Source organism: Helianthus annuus, chromosome 3 (genome assembly GCF_002127325.2).
Source record: "Helianthus annuus cultivar XRQ/B chromosome 3, HanXRQr2.0-SUNRISE, whole genome shotgun sequence".
Lineage (NCBI taxonomy): Eukaryota > Viridiplantae > Streptophyta > Magnoliopsida > Asterales > Asteraceae > Helianthus > Helianthus annuus.
The window spans coordinates 148,686,901-148,706,098 of NC_035435.2; positions in this window are offsets into that span (position 1 = coordinate 148,686,901).

Sequence of the window (19,198 nt, forward strand, 5' to 3'; positions counted from 1 at the left end):
TTTCTAGCCAATCCTCTGTTTACGCAAGAAAGTTTAGTTAATTCGACATGACCACAAGTTTAAGGGGGGCGGTGCGTTACTCCTATAACGCTATATCCGGTGCACGAGGTTCGAGAAACGAAATTAGGTGTTAAAGCATGAGGTTCCGCTTATACGGACATGCCATATAAGCAAAACCATAACAACAGTTTCGCTTCAATGGACAGTCCAAATAAGCGAAACCTTTCACCTATAAATAGTGCACTTGATGTTCATTTGGCAACGGTTCTGAAAATTGTAACGAAGTGCTGCCAATTTGCTTTCAGGTTGTAAAAGTTGTTAAATCAATAATAGAAAGCATTATAATTAGTTTGAGCGTCTAATTCATTGTTTCCGCCTCTGAATTCGATAAACAACTCTTCAGATTGACTCATTTGGGTTCAACAACGATCCTACAAGTGGTATCAGAGCTCAGGAAGAAGAGTTTAGCTCAAATTGGATCTGTTTTCTATCTTCTACACCTTCTTTTTCAATCTGGACAAGTTTCCACGGCTAAAATTGACCAAAATTTTTCACAGGATGTGTATTAGTGGATAATAACAAACCTTGAAAGTTTGAAGATGAAATTCGAATTAAAAATGGACAAAATGACATTCGGATGTGGTTCCGCTTATTCGAACAACATGTGGTTTCGCTCATAGAACCATATAGTTCCGCTTCAGTGAACAAAAGTTCAAAGGGTTCCGCTTGAAAAGCACATAGTTCCGCTTGAAATACATTAGTTCCGCTCCAAATCACCTTGATAGTTTCGCTTGAGTGTCATCATTTGTCAGGGTTCCGCTTCAAAGGTCTTTAGTTCCGCTTGTTTGAACTGTGTAATTTCGCTTGAACGGACAATTGGCTTTCGCTTGAACGAACATTTGATAGTTTCGTTTCAAAGGTTCCGCTTGTGTGGTTCGCTTATTTAGTCCAATAGAAGTTCCGCTTATCTGTCCAACCAGATTTCGCTTATTTATCATCTGCTGGTTTCGCTTATACAGACAATTAGGGTTTCGCTCATACGTTCGATCTGATTTCGCCCGTGTGTCATATTTCATTTGAAAGTGAACTTTATTGTGTCAAGATTATTTCACGACAATCGAGTGTCAGTGAATTTCAGATTTCTTGATATTGTTTAAACTGATTAAGTTTGTTTGATTGCTTTCAGGTGATTAAAGATGCCAAACAACGGTGAAGAGTTCTACAACACATTCTACAATGCTTTCACTTCCGAATCGTCAGATAGAAGATCTGAGTTGAAAGAATATTCAAGAGAAATTTCAGAGAATTTGAAGTTTGAGAACATGTACGGAAGTCAACAGAAGCCACCAAAGCTAATGAAAGTTGAAGACTATAACTGGTGGAAAAACAGATTTGAGGGTTGGGTAAAAGCTTTCGCTCCTGAAAGCTGGTTAAAATTAGTGAGTGAATATAAAGCACCAGAGAAAGAAGGAGGAGAGTTAATAGATGAGAAAGATTTTACTGAAAAAGATATAAAAAATGTTGTGGCTAAATATAGAATGATAACGTTGATCAAACAGTCAGTGAGAGAGGATATTATCTCGTTACTTGAACAAGAAAAAACTTCAAAGAGATTGTGGGAAGCGTTAGAGAAAAAGTGTGTTGGTAGTAATGAAATTGTCAAAAATAAAAAGAAATTGTTGCGTAAAGAATTTGATGTATTCAGTTGTATGAAAAATGAATCTGTTTGTAAAATGATCGAGAGATTTGGACACCTGAAAATGGAGCTAGCCAGATATGAAATTAAATACTCTGAAGAAGAGATGGTGGATAAATTGTTTGATTCATTGCCCAATGATCAAGAGTGGAAATACTTCGCTCTAATGCTGAAAAATACAATCAAGCCAGATGATTTAAAAGTGGATTTGCTGATTGAAAGGCTTGAAAGCCATGAATTAGAGTTAAAAAGATCTAAAGTCAACAGTCCAGCTTATCAGCAGAATGTGGAGCTTTACTACAGAGGAAATATACCACAGGCTGGATCTCCAAAAACAGCGTTTTCTGCAGAAAGTTCAAGCTCAGTGAACAATGAAAGTCTTCACAGTGGTTTTCACAGTGGATCTTCTTTAAACACTTTAGACCAATCTGCTTCAAAGAATCTATTCCAGTGTAATATTGCAGTTGATTTGAAGATTGGACAGAACTTCAGCGAAGAATCGGCGAAACAACAGATGATTTTCTTGGCATCTGTACTTGAATCATATGAATGCCTCGTTGCAGGGAAGATTGGCAATACCAATTTGACGAAAGAAGATTATGATCAATTAGACCATGAGGAGATGGAATTAATGGACATAAGATGGTGCATGGCCAGTGCAGTTCGTCGAGCACAGAGGTTCATGGAGATCACAGGGAGAAAGTCAATTGGTGGACCAACTACCAAACTGGGATTTGATAAATCCAAAGTGACATGCTTCAAATGCAAACAAAAAGGTCACTTTAAGCGCGAGTGCAGAAATGCGTATGTTGCTGATGATTCTGAGAACCCGTTCAACGAAGATTATTACACGAAAGCGATTTACCATCAGAACAAGTCTGAGCCACCAAGATTGAAACAGCCATAAGAAAAATCAAGGGCTCTTGCAGTTACATATGATGATGAAGGGTATGATTGGAGCAAAGAGGTTCTACCAGAAAAAGATGCAGTTGTATATGCATTTGTTGCAAATGATGATCATGATACCTGGTGGCGAGGAGATAGTGCGAGATGGGAGATTAGCAAGTTGAATGAACCATTTCAAGAAGCACAAAGAGCCAAGAGATGGAATGAAGAGTTGGAGTGTTACATGGATCCACAGGGTAATCCAGTAGTTGATCCGTCAAAAGTGGATTTTGATGCTGTAACCAATTTGTTTCCAAGTGAGAGAACTTTCAACACAAGAAGGTTTTCTGATAAAAGTTATCTGCCTGATCTGGAGAAGAAGATAAGAGAGGTTTTTGAAGCAAGTCTACCGAAGGTGGTAGACATGAAGAAGAGAAAAGAAGAAGAATTGAAAAAGATGATTGAAGAAGTGAAGATTGTTGCAAAGCTTGCTGTTGAAGAGGATCAAAAAGCTGAGGAAGAACAGAAGAAGAAAGAAGGACTGGTGCTGAAAGAGATTGAAGAAAAGATTGAGAAGGTGAAGATTGTCAGTGATGATGGTGCTGATAACGAGAAGATACAAGAGATGAAACAGACAGAGGCAGCTGAGCACGCCGAGGTATCAATCACCGAGGTAAATTCTGATTCTAAAATCTTAAAATCAATTGAACAATGCAAGAAATGCATGGAAACATGTAGAGCTTGTATTGATAAAGATGAACTGATAAAAACAAAAGATAATGAAATGAACAAACTTGAAAATGTTTTAAAAATAAAATGTAAAGAAAGAATTGAAACAGAAGAAAGTTTAAAATTAAAAGTTGAGAAGTTAACACAGAAATGTCATGATTTTGATGAAGAAAATAAGATTTTGAAAGAAAAATGTGACGCAAAATGTGTTGATTGTGTTGAGAAAGAATCTAAGTTTCTTGAGTTACAAAAACAATATGATTCTTTAAAATGGTCGAGTCAGAGAGTACAAGAAGCTTATGATACTTTGAAGAGCCAAGTCAAAAATTTTGATCAAAGACTGTCTGAAACTTTAACAACCAAAGAAATGTATGAAAGAAAGTTTAAAGAAAAGCAAATTGAATTGAACAAGTGTGTTGATGAAATTGCTAGTCTTAAACAAGTCCTGGCTGAAAAAGAAAAGATTGTTACAAAACTTCAAAGTTATCATAACTCTTCGTACATTCTCAAACGCATTTTCAATATCACACCAGATGACAAAGATACTAATAATTGCAAAAAGGGTATTGGTTCAGAATTTCATCAGGTACCACCACCATTGAGAAACAATTATATTTTTTATGATGAGGAAAAGGTGGCAAATGGTTTGAATATAGCTGACCAATTACCTGAAAGTATTGATGTGACTTACACCAAATCTGATGATGCTGATGATTCAGAGGTGGTAAGTAAGGTGGTTAATAGTGTTTTGAAAGATGAGTCTACAAAAGGTAAGTCTGAATCACAGGATGAAGATGAAGGAAATCTTTATGATGGTTATCTGAAAAACACAAAATCCGAGAAAAATTTGAATGATGATTCAAAGGGATTGGTTTATACCATGATTGGATCGGACAAATTATTCTTAGATGTTGTATTCCCGATTCAGAATGTGATTTTAGAAAAGGTCAATAAAGTTTTCAAAATGGTTGAGATTGAGAAGTCTGAGATTCCGAAGTTTGCTGGTAAAGGTCATAAATCGTTTTATAACAAACCTGGTTCTATGAAGAAAAACATGAAGACTGGTTTGGGTTATAAAAGGAAACAGAATTGGAATCAAAGTAAACAACAAAATTTGCAACAAAAGATGAATTTTGTTCAAGGGAAAAACTTGAAAGAAGAGGAAAAACTCAAATTTGGACAACAGTCTAATGAGGAGTTTGATGCTATGAAAAAGAAACAACAACAGGCCAAGGACGTTTCAAAGAAAGTGTGTTTTAAGTGTGATCAAATTGGACATGTTGCACGAAAGTGTCCACATCCAAAGTCTGTTGATGTTGAAAAACAGAAATCTGAGAGTGTGAAACCAAGGTCAACCCGATTTGATTTGAAACAAACTTGGAGGTACAATACAAACAAGTTTGCTTCAAATCAAAACTGGAAATCAAATCTGAAAAGGTTCGATTCAAGATAGACCTGGAATTCTCACACACCCAGATTGAGAACGACACAGAGTTGGAGAACATCTGTTGATATGACAAAACCTCAAGAGTTTTGGAAACCTAAAAATGTTGTTCAAAATCAAAAGGTTCAAAAAGCGACAAACTTTTACAAAAGAGGTACTCCTGGAGGTCAAGTGTGGAGTGTTAAGAAACAAGTGTTGTCGGTAAAAGATGAAAAAGTTGAGATCAAAGCTGGAAAAGTTTTAAATGACAAAGATTTTCCAAAACTGAATGAAAATTATTGTGTTGAAATGCCTAAGGTCCAACAGACCTGGGCTAAATTGTTCAAATGATTGATAAAGTTTGAATGTGCAGGTGCTCAATGGTGCTAAAGATTGTGAGATTGATAGTTGGAGCAACCTGGCACATGAGGAGGTTGCAAGACCCTGGTTTGGTTGAACAGGGAGTTTAGTTTGATTGTGGTTTGTACATAAATAAACAATATTTTCAAAATCCTAAAAACATGAAAAGTAAAAGCCAAAAATATGTTATGTTTTAGTTTTTGATAGAATAAATGTTACTTGAATACGCCGAAACCCTCACGGCTGAACAAACATGATTACATTCATCAGATTGAAAAACGGTTTTCAAACTGTTAAAAATCAATGTATTGTAAATCATGGGGGTAATTACTGCTTTTAGTATGACTCAGTGCATGATTAGCAGAACATGGATGGCGAGACAAAGCTATCAGTATCGTGTTGTCAAATTTCTTTTAATGATTTTGCATTTTAGGGGGAGAAAAATTGTCAGAAAATGCAAAAACATTAGAAAATTTGAAAAAGCCAAAAACATGATAAAATTCAAAATTTGAGTTTTGCGTAAAAAGAGGAAATGATAGTATATCAGTAGACAGTTACAGTATGCTAAAGAAATGTAATGATTAAATAGTGTTAAACAGTCTCACTGGTGATATGTCGATAGGTTTTTATACACTTAGTAAATTTTTTCGGGATATAAATCTAAATTCAAACACTTGCTTATTTCGTGGGGAACACTACTTGGATATATAGGTAACCCCTGAAATCTCGTTTGAAAGGTCCCATATTCTGAGATACTAGGTCTTTATACTCAGTGATATCTGGGGTATTATTCCGGGACTTCTGCTGTATGGAAGTACTGACCTAGTCCCCGAATAATACTTTCTGCAAATGCTTCAAACACAGCATCGCCCTCGGCAAGCTGATGAAACAATAAAATTGATAGTCGCTGCTGTTGTAATTAAAAGATCCTCTAAAGGGGATACACCGAAAAGTCGAAGCCGTCATCTCTCTGCGTATACGGAAGTATCGAGCTGAGCTCTCACGGCCCTCGCATTTAACCCCTTACAGATATCATTTGTGGTATACTCACCTGTAAGACTGAATATCTGGGTTCTGGATACGGGAGTATATTCAAGAGGTGGGACACATGAATGAGTTTAAGTTCTTAAAACATCTAATTCGTATCCTGAATCAGTTGAAGTTTGTATGAAAATTTAAGATGGATCAGTATATCAACAATCGAGGTGAATTGTTTAATTCTTAACGTGTAACTAAGCTCAACGGTACTCGTAACTTGTCAAAAACTGGTATGATCCTCTGACGCATACTCAAACAAAAATATTATCTGTAAATATGTTTGTACATATTTCTTACTGCTTTATATTTTCAGAAAATACAAAAAGATTTTGATTTCTGCTTTATTTTCGACAACCGATATCTGAAATGATGAGTTTCAAAATCTAAGTAAGCTGATTGTGTTTCTGAAAATCAAACAAGTTCATTAATTTGATACTTGAAATAAAATCAAAATTTTCAAAAACAGTTTGTGATATCTCCAAGGTCATTGACTTGAATTTGGATGATAAACTGTGAGGGAGTTGGATTCTTTAATGCTGCCATATCTATAATGTATGTTGATAGGGGGAGTAGATTAGAGAAATTGATTGATGGTTTTTAAAATGTTGTTACTTATATAATGTTTGAGTGATTGCAGGATAAGAAAGATACCAGATTACGATCCCGGAAGCAAAGTCTGAGGGGGAGTCTGAAGACAAGCTGACAGTGAGGATGAGCTTGTAGCTGAAAAGAGTGATGTCGATCCCTAAAAAGCACGGTAGCTTGATGAGAGGGGGGGCCAGCTGATGATGATGTGGTTGATGATAGAGCCAGTAATGAGATTCTGGTGAAAATGTCAAAGTGTGAAGTTGTTCAAAGAGAAAGAATGATGGATGCTTACATTGTTACAATCTGAACGAGATGGCAGAATGATCAAGACTGAAGAGGTGGCATAACAGAGAATGGTCACTGAAGACTTCGTCAATATCCGAGGGGGAGTCTGTTAGTGCATTACGTCTATTGACTTCGTCTTGTATCATGTAATAGTATAGGATAGGATAGGATATCCGGTGCACGAGGTTCTAGAAACGAAATTAGGTGTTTAAGCATGAGGTTCCGCTTATACGGACATGCCATATAAGCGAAACCATAGCATGTAGTTCCGCTTATATGGACATGTCCATATAAGCGAACCACAAGCTCATAGGTCCGCTTATACGGATGTCTCTATAAGCGAACCAGCCACTAGTATATATAGGTGCATGGTCGTTCATTTGGTAACTTCTGGAAATTATAACGAAGTGCTGCCAAATTGCTTTCAGGTTGTAAAAGTTGTTAGATCAATAAAAGAAAGCATTATAATTAGTTTGAGCGTCTGATTCATTGATTCCGCCTTTGAATTGGATATACAACTCTTCTGATCGACTCATTCGGGTTCAACAACGATCCAACACATGTTACACTCCAAAAGTGGTAAACATAAAAAGGGGGTTGTGAGTATACTCACAAATTTGCATATGCTTTCCGATTATCCAATATGACGAAGTTGATGAGGTTAGAAGGTTGAATGTGTTTGTTTAGGGATTTAGGAAGTTAAAACACAAGAATATAAGTATTCAAAAGTAATCATCTTTTAACATTAAGTACTTGTTCTTGACAATATAAAACCTCAAGGGTTAATGTTTTCATGAGTAATATACTCATTAGAATCGTAACAAGTCTTATGCCTTAGATGATGTTATTCTAATATCTTGACAAATGAACATAAGTCCACCATCAAGAGTTCGAATAGTATGTATAGGTATAAGTATTATAGGTATTATTTAGTCCATTAATCAAGCATGAGGTAGAAGATTATTCTTCATTTAGGCACCTCTAGTATCATGGAAGTCATGTAGGAGGTAGGAAGAACAAGCTTTCATTTAGGTACCTCTTATGGTTCACCACTACACTTGATGTAAAAACATACAAGGAGGGTCATAAACTAATATTAATACAAGAATAAGAAACAACTACACTATGAGAAATCATCAAGGGATGTGGGGATTATATGTTGGACAACCCAAGTTAGTCCACAATCACACCTTTATCAAGCTTGAAGCTTGAACACCACTTGTGGGTCAAAAACCCTAAACAAAACAGAAAGTATTTGAGGATTATCCTCTGATTTTGTATGTCTCAGCCTCGTTTTTAAGCTTAACTAACCATGGAAGAGGTTATAAGCATAAGGATGTGGGTTTGAGTGAGTTAAACTCAAGTTTGCACAAGTATAAACAATGTTTAGTTAAAGATAAATGAAAACAGTGAACTTTGGAACCTATTTTCCGGAGTTCCAGGGACTTATTCTCTGTGAAAAACCCATGGAATCGAAGCTAAGGTCAATCCAAGCACATAGGAAAAAGAATGAGGTAAAACGGATAAGAAAAGTGAGTTATGCTCACCTTAGTGAAGGCGTATGCTTCTGTCCGAACTTCCGAATCAGCTGCGATTTTTGATGTTTTGAGAATGATTTGGATGAGTTTGTAAAGTGATTTGAGCTTGGATTAGCTTGGTATTTATAGGAGAAGGATTAGGGTTTAAATGGTTAAGTATTTAATACAACTAGGTGGGAAAACAAGAGCCAAATAACACAGCCAATAAGCTGGCCAGCTTGCGGCTGCACATGGGCTGTTCGTTATCTATTTTTTTTTTGTCATGAAGTTTTTTAAGTTTGGTAGTGACACGTTAATATGTATAATAATTAAATAAGTGAATTATATAAAAAAGACAACAATTAGAAGCAAGTGGATGGCCTCGGGCAAGGGGCTGCACATATGCTTCTACATTTTGACCACTATATATTTGTTTCTTATTTATTATGTTTTTTTTTTGACAATATAGATTAGGTATTATCATGTTATGACCCATTTAGTCATATGTAACATTAAGTGGTATAGGTTAGGTTATTTTTGATGTTTAAATGTATAATAACTATTATTAAACAAAGCCTAACATGTATAAAGGACAAGAATTTAAATTTCTTTTACAAGTAATTAAGTATGGATTTTTTATTTTTATTTTGCTAGGCATGATGTATTGTAATGATAAATCAAGTTTTTTTTTTTAAAGAAGGAACTAACTTTATAAAACAAACTAACTAGGTTAGTTTACTAACTTTAAAATTTAACGAGACTAACTTAGTTTATATAAAAAATAAACTTTTTAAATTGTAAAATTAATTAATTTAATTAATTAAACAATGAAAAATTAACCATATTTATAACGAATTAAAATAAAGATAAAAGATTTCCGACGATATAACGGATTATAATTTTTGAAAGAGGCAAGCTTCTAAAATAGATTTTTAAGTCTCGATTTCTAAATTAGAAAAGTTATGGAAACGCAGAGCGTTACAGTATGTGATTTCATGGGTCCTAATTTGCCCATTAGAATCAAAACTGATGAGTTTAGAACAAAGACAAAGTAACCTATTGTAACACCCCGTGTTTTCGAATGTCAAAGTCAAAGTCAAAGTCCAAGTTAACTTTCACTTTCTTTGACTGTAGATGGTCGATTTTGTGTTTTAGTTGTATTATGTGGGGTATGTGTTGTAATCAGCAAGAATCGAAGTAATCGAATGTGTTTTAAACGCGAACCGATCTACCACTGTGAATAGTAGGAAGTAACAATGCGATAAAGTTAACCTAATCAGTAATCAAACCGATCTAACCATCAATCAAACTCGAGACTCGAATTATTGAATTATTGAATTGTGGTATTGTTATACGTGTGTGTGTGCCTTATGTGTTACTTGTGCATGCTTACTTTATGTTTGGTGTGGTATTCAAGCAAATCAATCGAAAATCGAATCGAAACTCGAAAAGCAATCGAACTCAATCAAAACCAACATCGAAACGTGACTTAACGAAGATTGTATGTTAGATATAGTGGTTGGGATTAAAAGTAATTTGACTAGGAACTCTATCGAAATCGTAATCGTATCATCGTACGTCGGAATCGAAACGTCGAAAATCGTCGCAAAATACTCGAAGTGCGTGTCGGATCGAACAGGAAACATCCTGATCGAACAAGCCAGCCGATCGGCTAGCACCTTGCCAGCCGATCGAGCAGCCCACTCGATCGGATCTCCCAGCCGATCGGCTGCCACTTTCCTCTTTTGGAAGCCTATAAATAGGGCTGTCACTATCATACTTTCCATTTTTGGAAAGCTCTGACCGAACCAGCTATCTTCTTCACCTTATCTCAGATTTTTCTCAATCCCGGTAAGTTTTCACTCTAATTTTTGTACGTTCTTGATCATTACTTGATTCTACACCTTTTTATCTTTCAAAAACTTGGATTCTAACCGTGAAATCACCAAGATCTAAGTGTTCTTGGGTGATGTCATCATTGTGTTCTTGAAGAACATCATGTTTTGGCCTTATTCCACTATGATTAGCTTAGATCCAACCGATTTCCACATAAACAAGTTAAGATCTATCAAAGATCTAAACATCCATAAGTTGTGAAGGATTGAAAGAAGGAATTTCCAACTTTCTTTCAACTCTTTTACACTCAATGCTTTCAAACCGATAGAAACGGAGCTTGAACCGGCTAACTAATCATTCAAATAGATTAGAAGGTTCAAGATTCGGGTTCTATGAACAAGGTTCACCGATTTCGGGTTAAACTCTAAACCGACATTCCGAACCGTTCAACCGGCCGGACTTGGGTGATTCCTGTTCGAGCCAAGGGAACAGGTGGGAACGAAGGTTATCATAGTTCAACACGTTGTCAAGACACCTTGAAAGAATGACAAATAAACAAACAGCCAAGTGTTAGACGAAAGGCCGACCAGGTCAGAAATACTGGCCGAACGGCTAGGCTGTTCGAACAGCCCAGCCGATCGGACATGCCAGCCGATCGACCGGGCCAGCCGATCGGTTAGCACATGGTCCCACACTTCCAAACTTTCAAAGTATAGTATTGACGAAGTAATGTTCAATCGAATGGGTCACCCGATGGGTAAACATTACTGTTCGGATCATGAGATACTATGCTTCAACACTTAATCGTTTTCACAACTTGTTCGTAGTAGGGAATGCCAGCCGATCGAACAGACTATTCGATCGAGTGACATTCAGTTGAGGACTAACCCTGAAGCTCCTAGCCGATCGAGTGAGCTAGCCGATCGAGTGAACTAGCCGATCGAGCGAACCGCTCGATCGACCGACTTGAAAGGTAGGAACACTTCAGTGTTCTCAAATACTGCAACAAAAACTCCCAAAGTTCAAATCCTCTAACACAAACACACCAGAGGAAGAAACAATCCACTCGAATGGTCCAGCCGATCGAGCCAACCGGCCGATCGAACAGGACTGTCCAATCGGATATACCAGCCGATCGAACAGGCCGTCCGATCGAACCTGTCGTTCGATCGACCAGCCCATTCGATCCATCCATACTTGTTTACTTTTCCGCGTTACTTATCGTTATGCTATCGAACTATTCAGGCTAATCTTACTCTCAGCGTTCCCTTCAATCCACAATCAATCACTGTGAGTATACTCGAACCCTTTCTCCTTTAGCACTTTTGGGTGTTACATACGTTACCTATCAAGTCACAATCAAACACAAACTATTTGAACGCTGACCATTTGCATGTGCTACTTGACTAAATGAATGTTGTTTATTATGTTTACACGTGGAATGCTATCTACATGCCTTAGCAACATAGTACTATAGTTTGGACTCAGCACCCGTTCACACGGGGGTTGTTAAGGACAAATACTTGCATGGATTGCGGTGGTAATCATGTATTGCGAACCGTCTCGGACGGTCAACCCGCAGTCGTTGGTATCAATGGTCCCATGTCGATAATCAACATGCATCGTTTTCCTCTGTGTACGTTCCTGGTTATGCGTAAACTATTCGAACTCTATATGCTATTATCAAACTTGTATGCTCACCTTTACATTATATGTATTGACCTTATTTTAACGTATGTGACAGGTGCTTAAGGTGTTAGCTTGCTAGGAAAGCGAGGCAATAATAAAGCTTTAGAGCCCATTTAGCAGTTGTAGGTCGTAGCCTACCTAGGGGTCTCTAGAAGCGAATAAACTCTAGCCATGGAGCCGTTGGAGTTGTTCGATTAAGCATCTATGGCATTAGTTGTCTGTAGATCTTGTCTGGATGAGTCTTAATGACTCTGGGCAGTACTTTAAAACATTTGGTCTGTAATAAATTGAATCTGAGTTGTCGAAACAGTACTGCTTGTTTAGTTGTATTCTATGATAACTTGTTTATTTATTTGGGATACGGTATGGAACGTATCACTTAACTGAATTTGTAATAATAGTTGTTGTGGAGACTTCTGGACAATCTGTTTCGCTCAGTGCCGCGCCCCGATGATTCCGCCATCGGTTGGGGTGTGACAGATTGGTATCAGAGCCATAACTATAGGGAATTAGGCAGACACGACCTAGTTCGGGTCGCTGTCTTAGAGACCTAGACTATAGTTAGGAACCATCAAACCCAGTTTATGCGCCTTGTTCTGTAATTCTTCCCTATCACTGCACCTGGGTTTTCGAATAAAGTCAGTAGATTTTGTTGGGAATAGGTGTGAAAGCCGCAAAACTCCTGACCAAGCTGCCTGACTTATGCCGATTCTATTCGTTTATTTATGCTCATCTCATTATTTTTACCAACAAACAAGGGAGATTATACCAAATCAGGAGTGAAATCCATATTTTGATGCATAATCTCCTCTATTTTTATCAAAAACAAGGAAGAAATTGCTAAGCCAAGGGGTGAAACCCTGACCTTGGCAGTTTGTTCTGTACTTTATTTATCTCACCAAGGCACTCGACAGACTCCAACGACCTGAACTCACAAGTATGACCTAGGGAACGCGTGTGGAATGCCCGAGAATCGAGGCAGAAACACGACCTCTAGAGTCGAAAGTGACGACAAGTCTACTGCGAATAGTCGAATTGCCTTGGGTAGTCGAAGTCTAGTAGCCGCAGACAATCTATCTCCCGATTTTATATATTTCAAATTTGACAAAGTCGTCTGGTACACTTGTTGATTTTATGTGTTTATGTGTGCCTTCTCTGCTTTGTGTTTATATTTGCTTCTCTGTTTTATTTTGGGATTATGTTCGATTCTGCTATCGTTTTACTCAACACCACGCGACTCGTACTGTTATTCTATCCCTAATCGACACCCAGCTATCGCGAATCTAGACGATATCATACTGTGCTATACGACTAAGTTAGGTAATTCGATACAATATTCGAACGACACTCAAACTTTGAAGGATAGGTTTCTGTTTTCTGACTGCTCTGTGATTAAATGGTTACGTGTTTTGTGTTTATGTGCTCCTGTGCTTACGTGCATCTGTGGTTTGTGCATATGTGTTTACGTGATATGTGTTTCGACGTGATTCTAAGCTTTAGATAGTAGTAGACGTGTGAGGTGAGATTCGATTTCGTTGTGTTGAGACTCGTGACGATGTCTAATGCAGACCATGTCGTCGTCTGGATCCCGACCCCGAGCCCCACTTACCCGTTAGGAAAAGAGGGACAGACGTCTCGCTGCTATCATCTCCAAAACTGTGGCGAAAGCTGTGAGTGAGGTGTATGAGAACGCCAGCAAGTCGTCTGAAGAATCACGAGCTGAAATCCCTAAGGACTCAAGCAAGGCTGCTTTCAGCTTCAAGCAGTTCAAAGCATGCGGGCCAAAGGAGTTTACTGGCGAAGATGGTCCGACAGCCATGTTCCACTGGTTCGACTTGGTCGAAGTCACTCTGCGCCAGAGCGGATGTCCTAAGCATCTCCGTACACTCAATGCAACAGGCGTCTTCCAGTCCCGTGCTCTAGACTGGTGGACGGCCGAACGAAACAAGCACGGAAATGATGCAGCTTACGGGCTATCATGGAAGGAGTTGAAAGCGATTATGATCGAAGAATTCTGCCCTCCTCATGAGCGCCAAAAGCTGGAGGACGAGTTCTGGGGAATCAAGCAGAAGGATGGAGACAACGCTGCTCTCACTGCTCGCTTTAAGCAGCTTAGCATTATCTGTCCTGATCAAGCCATCAAGAAGTATATCCGGGCCCTACCCGACTGTGTAGCCGATTTTGTTCACGCAGCCAAGCCAGCAACAATCGAGGAAACCTACCTACTCGCTGCCGAGATCAACGATAAGCGAGTCAAGTCAGGTTTTTGGGATAAGCAAACCAAGTCTCTGCACCAAGCCACCGCAACACCCACCGACTCCTCTACTCAATCCTCCAAGTCATCAAGAAGGAAGAAGAAGAACAACAACAGCTCCAGCAACAAGAGCTGTGCTGCCGCAACCACCGCTGCTCCCCTACAATCTGTACCAGCTCAACAGCAGCAGCACCAGCGTTCAGCTCCAGTGATTAATGCACCGCCAGCAAAGCGTGCATACACAGGCCCTCACCCACTCTGCCCGACATGTTCGTATCATCATCCAGTGGGTCTAGCTTTTCGTTTTTGCACTCACTGCAACCTCTACGGTCATTTCACCATGAACTACCGTTATAGTCCCCGACAAACCCCAGCTCAAGCTACTGTCAACCAAGCCCTACTCCCTGCTCCTCAAGGCCAACCAGCAGCTCCAGCACCAGCAGTCAATGCTCGAGTCTGCTTTGCATGTGGTGACCCTAACCACTTTGCAAACAGGTGCCCGAACAGGGTAGTCAAGCAAGAGCCCCAGCAGCAACAGCAACCACAGCAGTCTCAGCAGCAGCAGCAAGCAGCCCATGCCCGAACTTTCAACCTCAACGCCCGCCAGGCTCAGGCGGATAACAACGTGGTTAATGGTACGTTCTTTGTGAATGGTATTTATGCATCATGTTTGTTTGATACTGGAACCGATAACTGCTTTGTGTCATTTGAATTCGAGAAGCTCCTTAGTCGTAAGCGCTCTTATCTATCCTCGTCATTCGAAGTCGAAGTTGCTACAGGGAGAACTATTGCTGTTAACTCAGTACTCCGTGATTGTACTCTCGAACTCAACGATCACATCTTTCCGATCGACCTTATTCCGATGCAACTTGGAAGTTTTGATGTCATAATCGGTATGGACTTTCTTCGTGAAAACCATGCTGAAGTTGTGTGCTTTGAAAAGATGATTCGATTCTCGCTCGCGAATGGTGATCTCCTATGTGTATACAGTGAAACAACGTCGAAAGGTCTCAAGCTTATGTCATGTATTCAAGCTAGCAAGTATCTCCGCAAGGAATACCGAGCCTTCTTGGCCAACATCGTAGTAGCGGAGAAGGGAAAGAAAAAGAAAGTTGAAGTTAAAGATGTTCCGGTGGTTCGTGAATTTCCTCAGGTGTTCCCTGACGATCTTCCCGGACTACCACCAAGTCGTGATATCGACTTTCGCATCGACCTCATTCCTGGAGCTAACCCCGTTGCCAAGGCCCCTTATCGACTCGCTCCATCCGAAATGAGGGAACTCTCGAACCAACTCCAGGAATTACTCGAAAAAGGCTTTATTCGCCCAAGCACCTCTCCTTGGGGCGCGCCAGTCCTTTTCGTCAAAAAGAAGGACGGGTCGTTCCGGATGTGCATCGACTATCGGGAATTGAATAAGCTAACCATCAAGAACCGATACCCTTTGCCCCGAATTGACGATTTGTTTGATCAGCTACAAGGTGCAGCATGTTTTTCTAAGATCGATCTGCGTTCAGGATATCATCAGCTAAGGATTCAAGAGGAAGACATTCCTAAAACCGCTTTCCAAACCCGTTATGGCCATTACGAATTTGTTGTCATGCCCTTTGGTTTAACCAACGCGCCCGCGGTTTTCATGGATCTCATGAATCGTGTGTGTAAGCCTTATCTTGACCGTTTCGTCATCGTGTTCATCGACGATGTCTTGATCTATTCCAAATCGAAAGCCGAACACGCACAACATCTACGTTTGGTTCTCGAGTTACTTCAGGGGAACCAACTCTATGCCAAATTCTCCAAGTGCGAATTCTGGTTGGAGGAGGTCTAGTTTCTGGGTCACATAGTGAATAGTCGGGGTATCCATGTCGATCCTGCGAAGATTGAAGCTGTCAAAAGCTGGATTACGCCTAAGAACCCGTCAGAAGTTCGTTCTTTCCTCGGACTAGCGGGCTATTATCGACGATTCATCGAAGGATTCTCCAAGATCGCTGTGCCGCTTACCGCTCTTACCCATAAGGACAAGCCTTTTGTGTGGGGAAACGCACAAGAGACTGCCTTTCAAACCCTCAAGCATATGCTGTGCAACGCGCCGATTCTTACACTACCCGACGGAAGCGACAACTTCATTGTCTACTGTGATGCTTCTAACCTTGGTCTCGGCTGTGTTCTCATGCAGCGAGACAAGGTTATAGCCTACGCATCTCGTCAGCTCAAGATCCACGAGAAGAACTATACAACCCATGACCTCGAGCTAGGCGCGGTTGTCTTTGCATTGAAGATTTGGCGACACTACCTGTATGGCACTAAGTGTACAATCTACACTGATCACAGGAGTTTACAACACATCTTTAATCAGAGAGACCTTAATATGCGTCAACGCCGATGGGTAGAACTTCTCAATGATTACGACTGTCAGATTCGTTATCACCCAGGCAAGGCGAATGTGGTTGCTGACGCTCTCAGCAGAAAGAGTTACGTGCTCAGTACTCGAAACATCCAAGCACAGCACAACCTCGAAACCCTCATTCGAGAAGCTCAACATGCTTGCTTTAACGAGCGTACATTGAAGAGAGAAAGGATCTATCACGATGGAGCTCAGTTAGTAAGCAAACCAGATGGGATATTCTATTATCTGGACCGAATTTGGATCCCTAAGCGGACCGATTTGCGAAAGATTATCATGAACGAAGCCCACAAATCCCGGTATTCTATTCATCCCGGTGCAGATAAGATGTACCAGGACCTGCGTTATAAGTATTGGTGGCCGGGTATGAAAAGGGATATCGCTCTGTACGTTGGAAGCTGTTTAACTTGTGCAAGAGTCAAGGCTGAACATCAAAGACCTTCTGGTTTACTCAAACAACCGCCGATACCTATATGGAAGTGGGAGAGTATAGCTATGGATTTCATAACGAAGCTCCCGCCCACACCATCAGGTCACGACAGTATTTGGGTCATAGTGGATCGTCTGACGAAGTCAGCCCACTTTTTGCCTATACGAGAGGACTATAAGGTGGAACGACTAGCTTAAATCTACACCAACGAGATCATTCGTAATCATGGTACGCCTCGTGACATCATTTCGGACCGCGACGCTCGGTTCACTTCGCGATTGTGGGAAACGTTTCAAGGGGCCCTTGGTACGTCGCTTAATCTGAGTACTGCATTCCACCCTCAAACCGACGGACAGACTGAAAGAACGATCCGTACTCTTGAAGACATTCTCCGAGCGTGTGTTATAGATTTTGGTGGTAGTTGGAACAAACACCTGCCATTGGTGGAATTCTCGTACAATAACAGCTATCATGCCAGCATCCAAATGGCACCTTTCGAGGCTTTGTATGGTAGAAGATGTCGATCGCCTATTGTGTGGCACGAGATCGGTCACTCGCAACTAACCGGTCCCGAGATTCTACAAGAAACGACTGACAAAATCCACCAGATAAGAGACAACTTGGTAAAAGCTCGGAACAGACAGAAAAGTTACGCCGATAAAAGACGCAAGCCCCTTGAATTTGAAGTTGGTGACTACGTACTCCTAAAGGTATCACCTTGGAAGGGTGTAGTCCGATTCGGCAAGAAAGGGAAACTCGCGCCTCGATATGTTGGACCTTTTAGGATTCTGGAAAGAATCGGAAAAGTCGCCTACAGACTTGAATTACCGGAGGAACTCAGTAACGTCCACCCGACTTTCCACGTCTCTAACCTCCGAAAATGCCTTGCTGATCATGATCTAATCGTACCACTCGATGATCTTCAGGTCAACGAAACGTTACACTTCGTAGAAAAGCCTGTCGAAATCATGGATCGCTAAACCAAGCAGCTCAGGCGCTCTCGCATCCCGATCGTGAAGGTCCGATGGGAAGGCAAACGAGGTGCGGAGTTCACTTGGGAACTCGAAAGCGACATGAAGGCCAAGTACCCGCAGTTGTTTAAATAAATAGATCTGAAGCGTCAAATTGGTAAATCACGGTGTCGTGTAGCCTTCGAGCCTAATTTCGGGACGAAATTCCCTAAACAAGGGGAGGCTGTAACACCCCGTGTTTTCGAATGTCAAAGTCAAAGTCAAAGTCCAAGTTAACTTTCACTTTCTTTGACTGTAGATAGTCGATTTTGTGTTTTAGTTGTATTATGTGGGGTAAGTGTTGTAATCAGCAAGAATCGAAGTAATCGAATGTGTTTTAAACGCGAACCGATCTACCACTGTGAATAGTAGGAAGTAACAATGCGATAAAGTTAACCTAATCAGTAATCAAACCGATCTAACCATCAATCAAACTCGAGACTCGAATTATTGAATTATTGAATTGTGGTATTGTTATACGAGTGTGTGTGCCTTATGTGTTACTTGTGCGTGCTTACTTTATGTTTGGTGTGGTATTCAAGCAAATCAATCGAAAATCGAATCGAAACTCGAAAAGCAATCGAACTCAATCAAAACCAACATCGAAACGTGACTTAACGAAGATTGTATGTTAGATATAGTGGTTGGGATTAAAAGTAATTTGACTAGGAACTCTATCGAAATCGTAATCGTATCATCGTACGTCGGAATCGAAACGTCGAAAATCGTCGCAAAATACTCGAAGTGCGTGGCGGATCGAACAGGAAACATCCTGATCGAACAGGCCAGCCGATCGGCTAGCACCTTGCCAGCCGATCGAGCAGCCCACTCGATCGGATCTCCCAGCCGATCGGCTGCCACTTTCCTCTTTTGGAAGCCTATAAATAGGGCTGTCACTATCATACTTTCCATTTTTGGAAAGCTCTGACCGAACCAGCTATCTTCTTCATCTTTTCTCAGATTTCTCTCAATCCCGGTAAGTTTTCACTCTAATTTTTGTACGTTCTTGATCATTACTTGATTCTACACCTTTTTATCTTTCAAAAACTTGGATTCT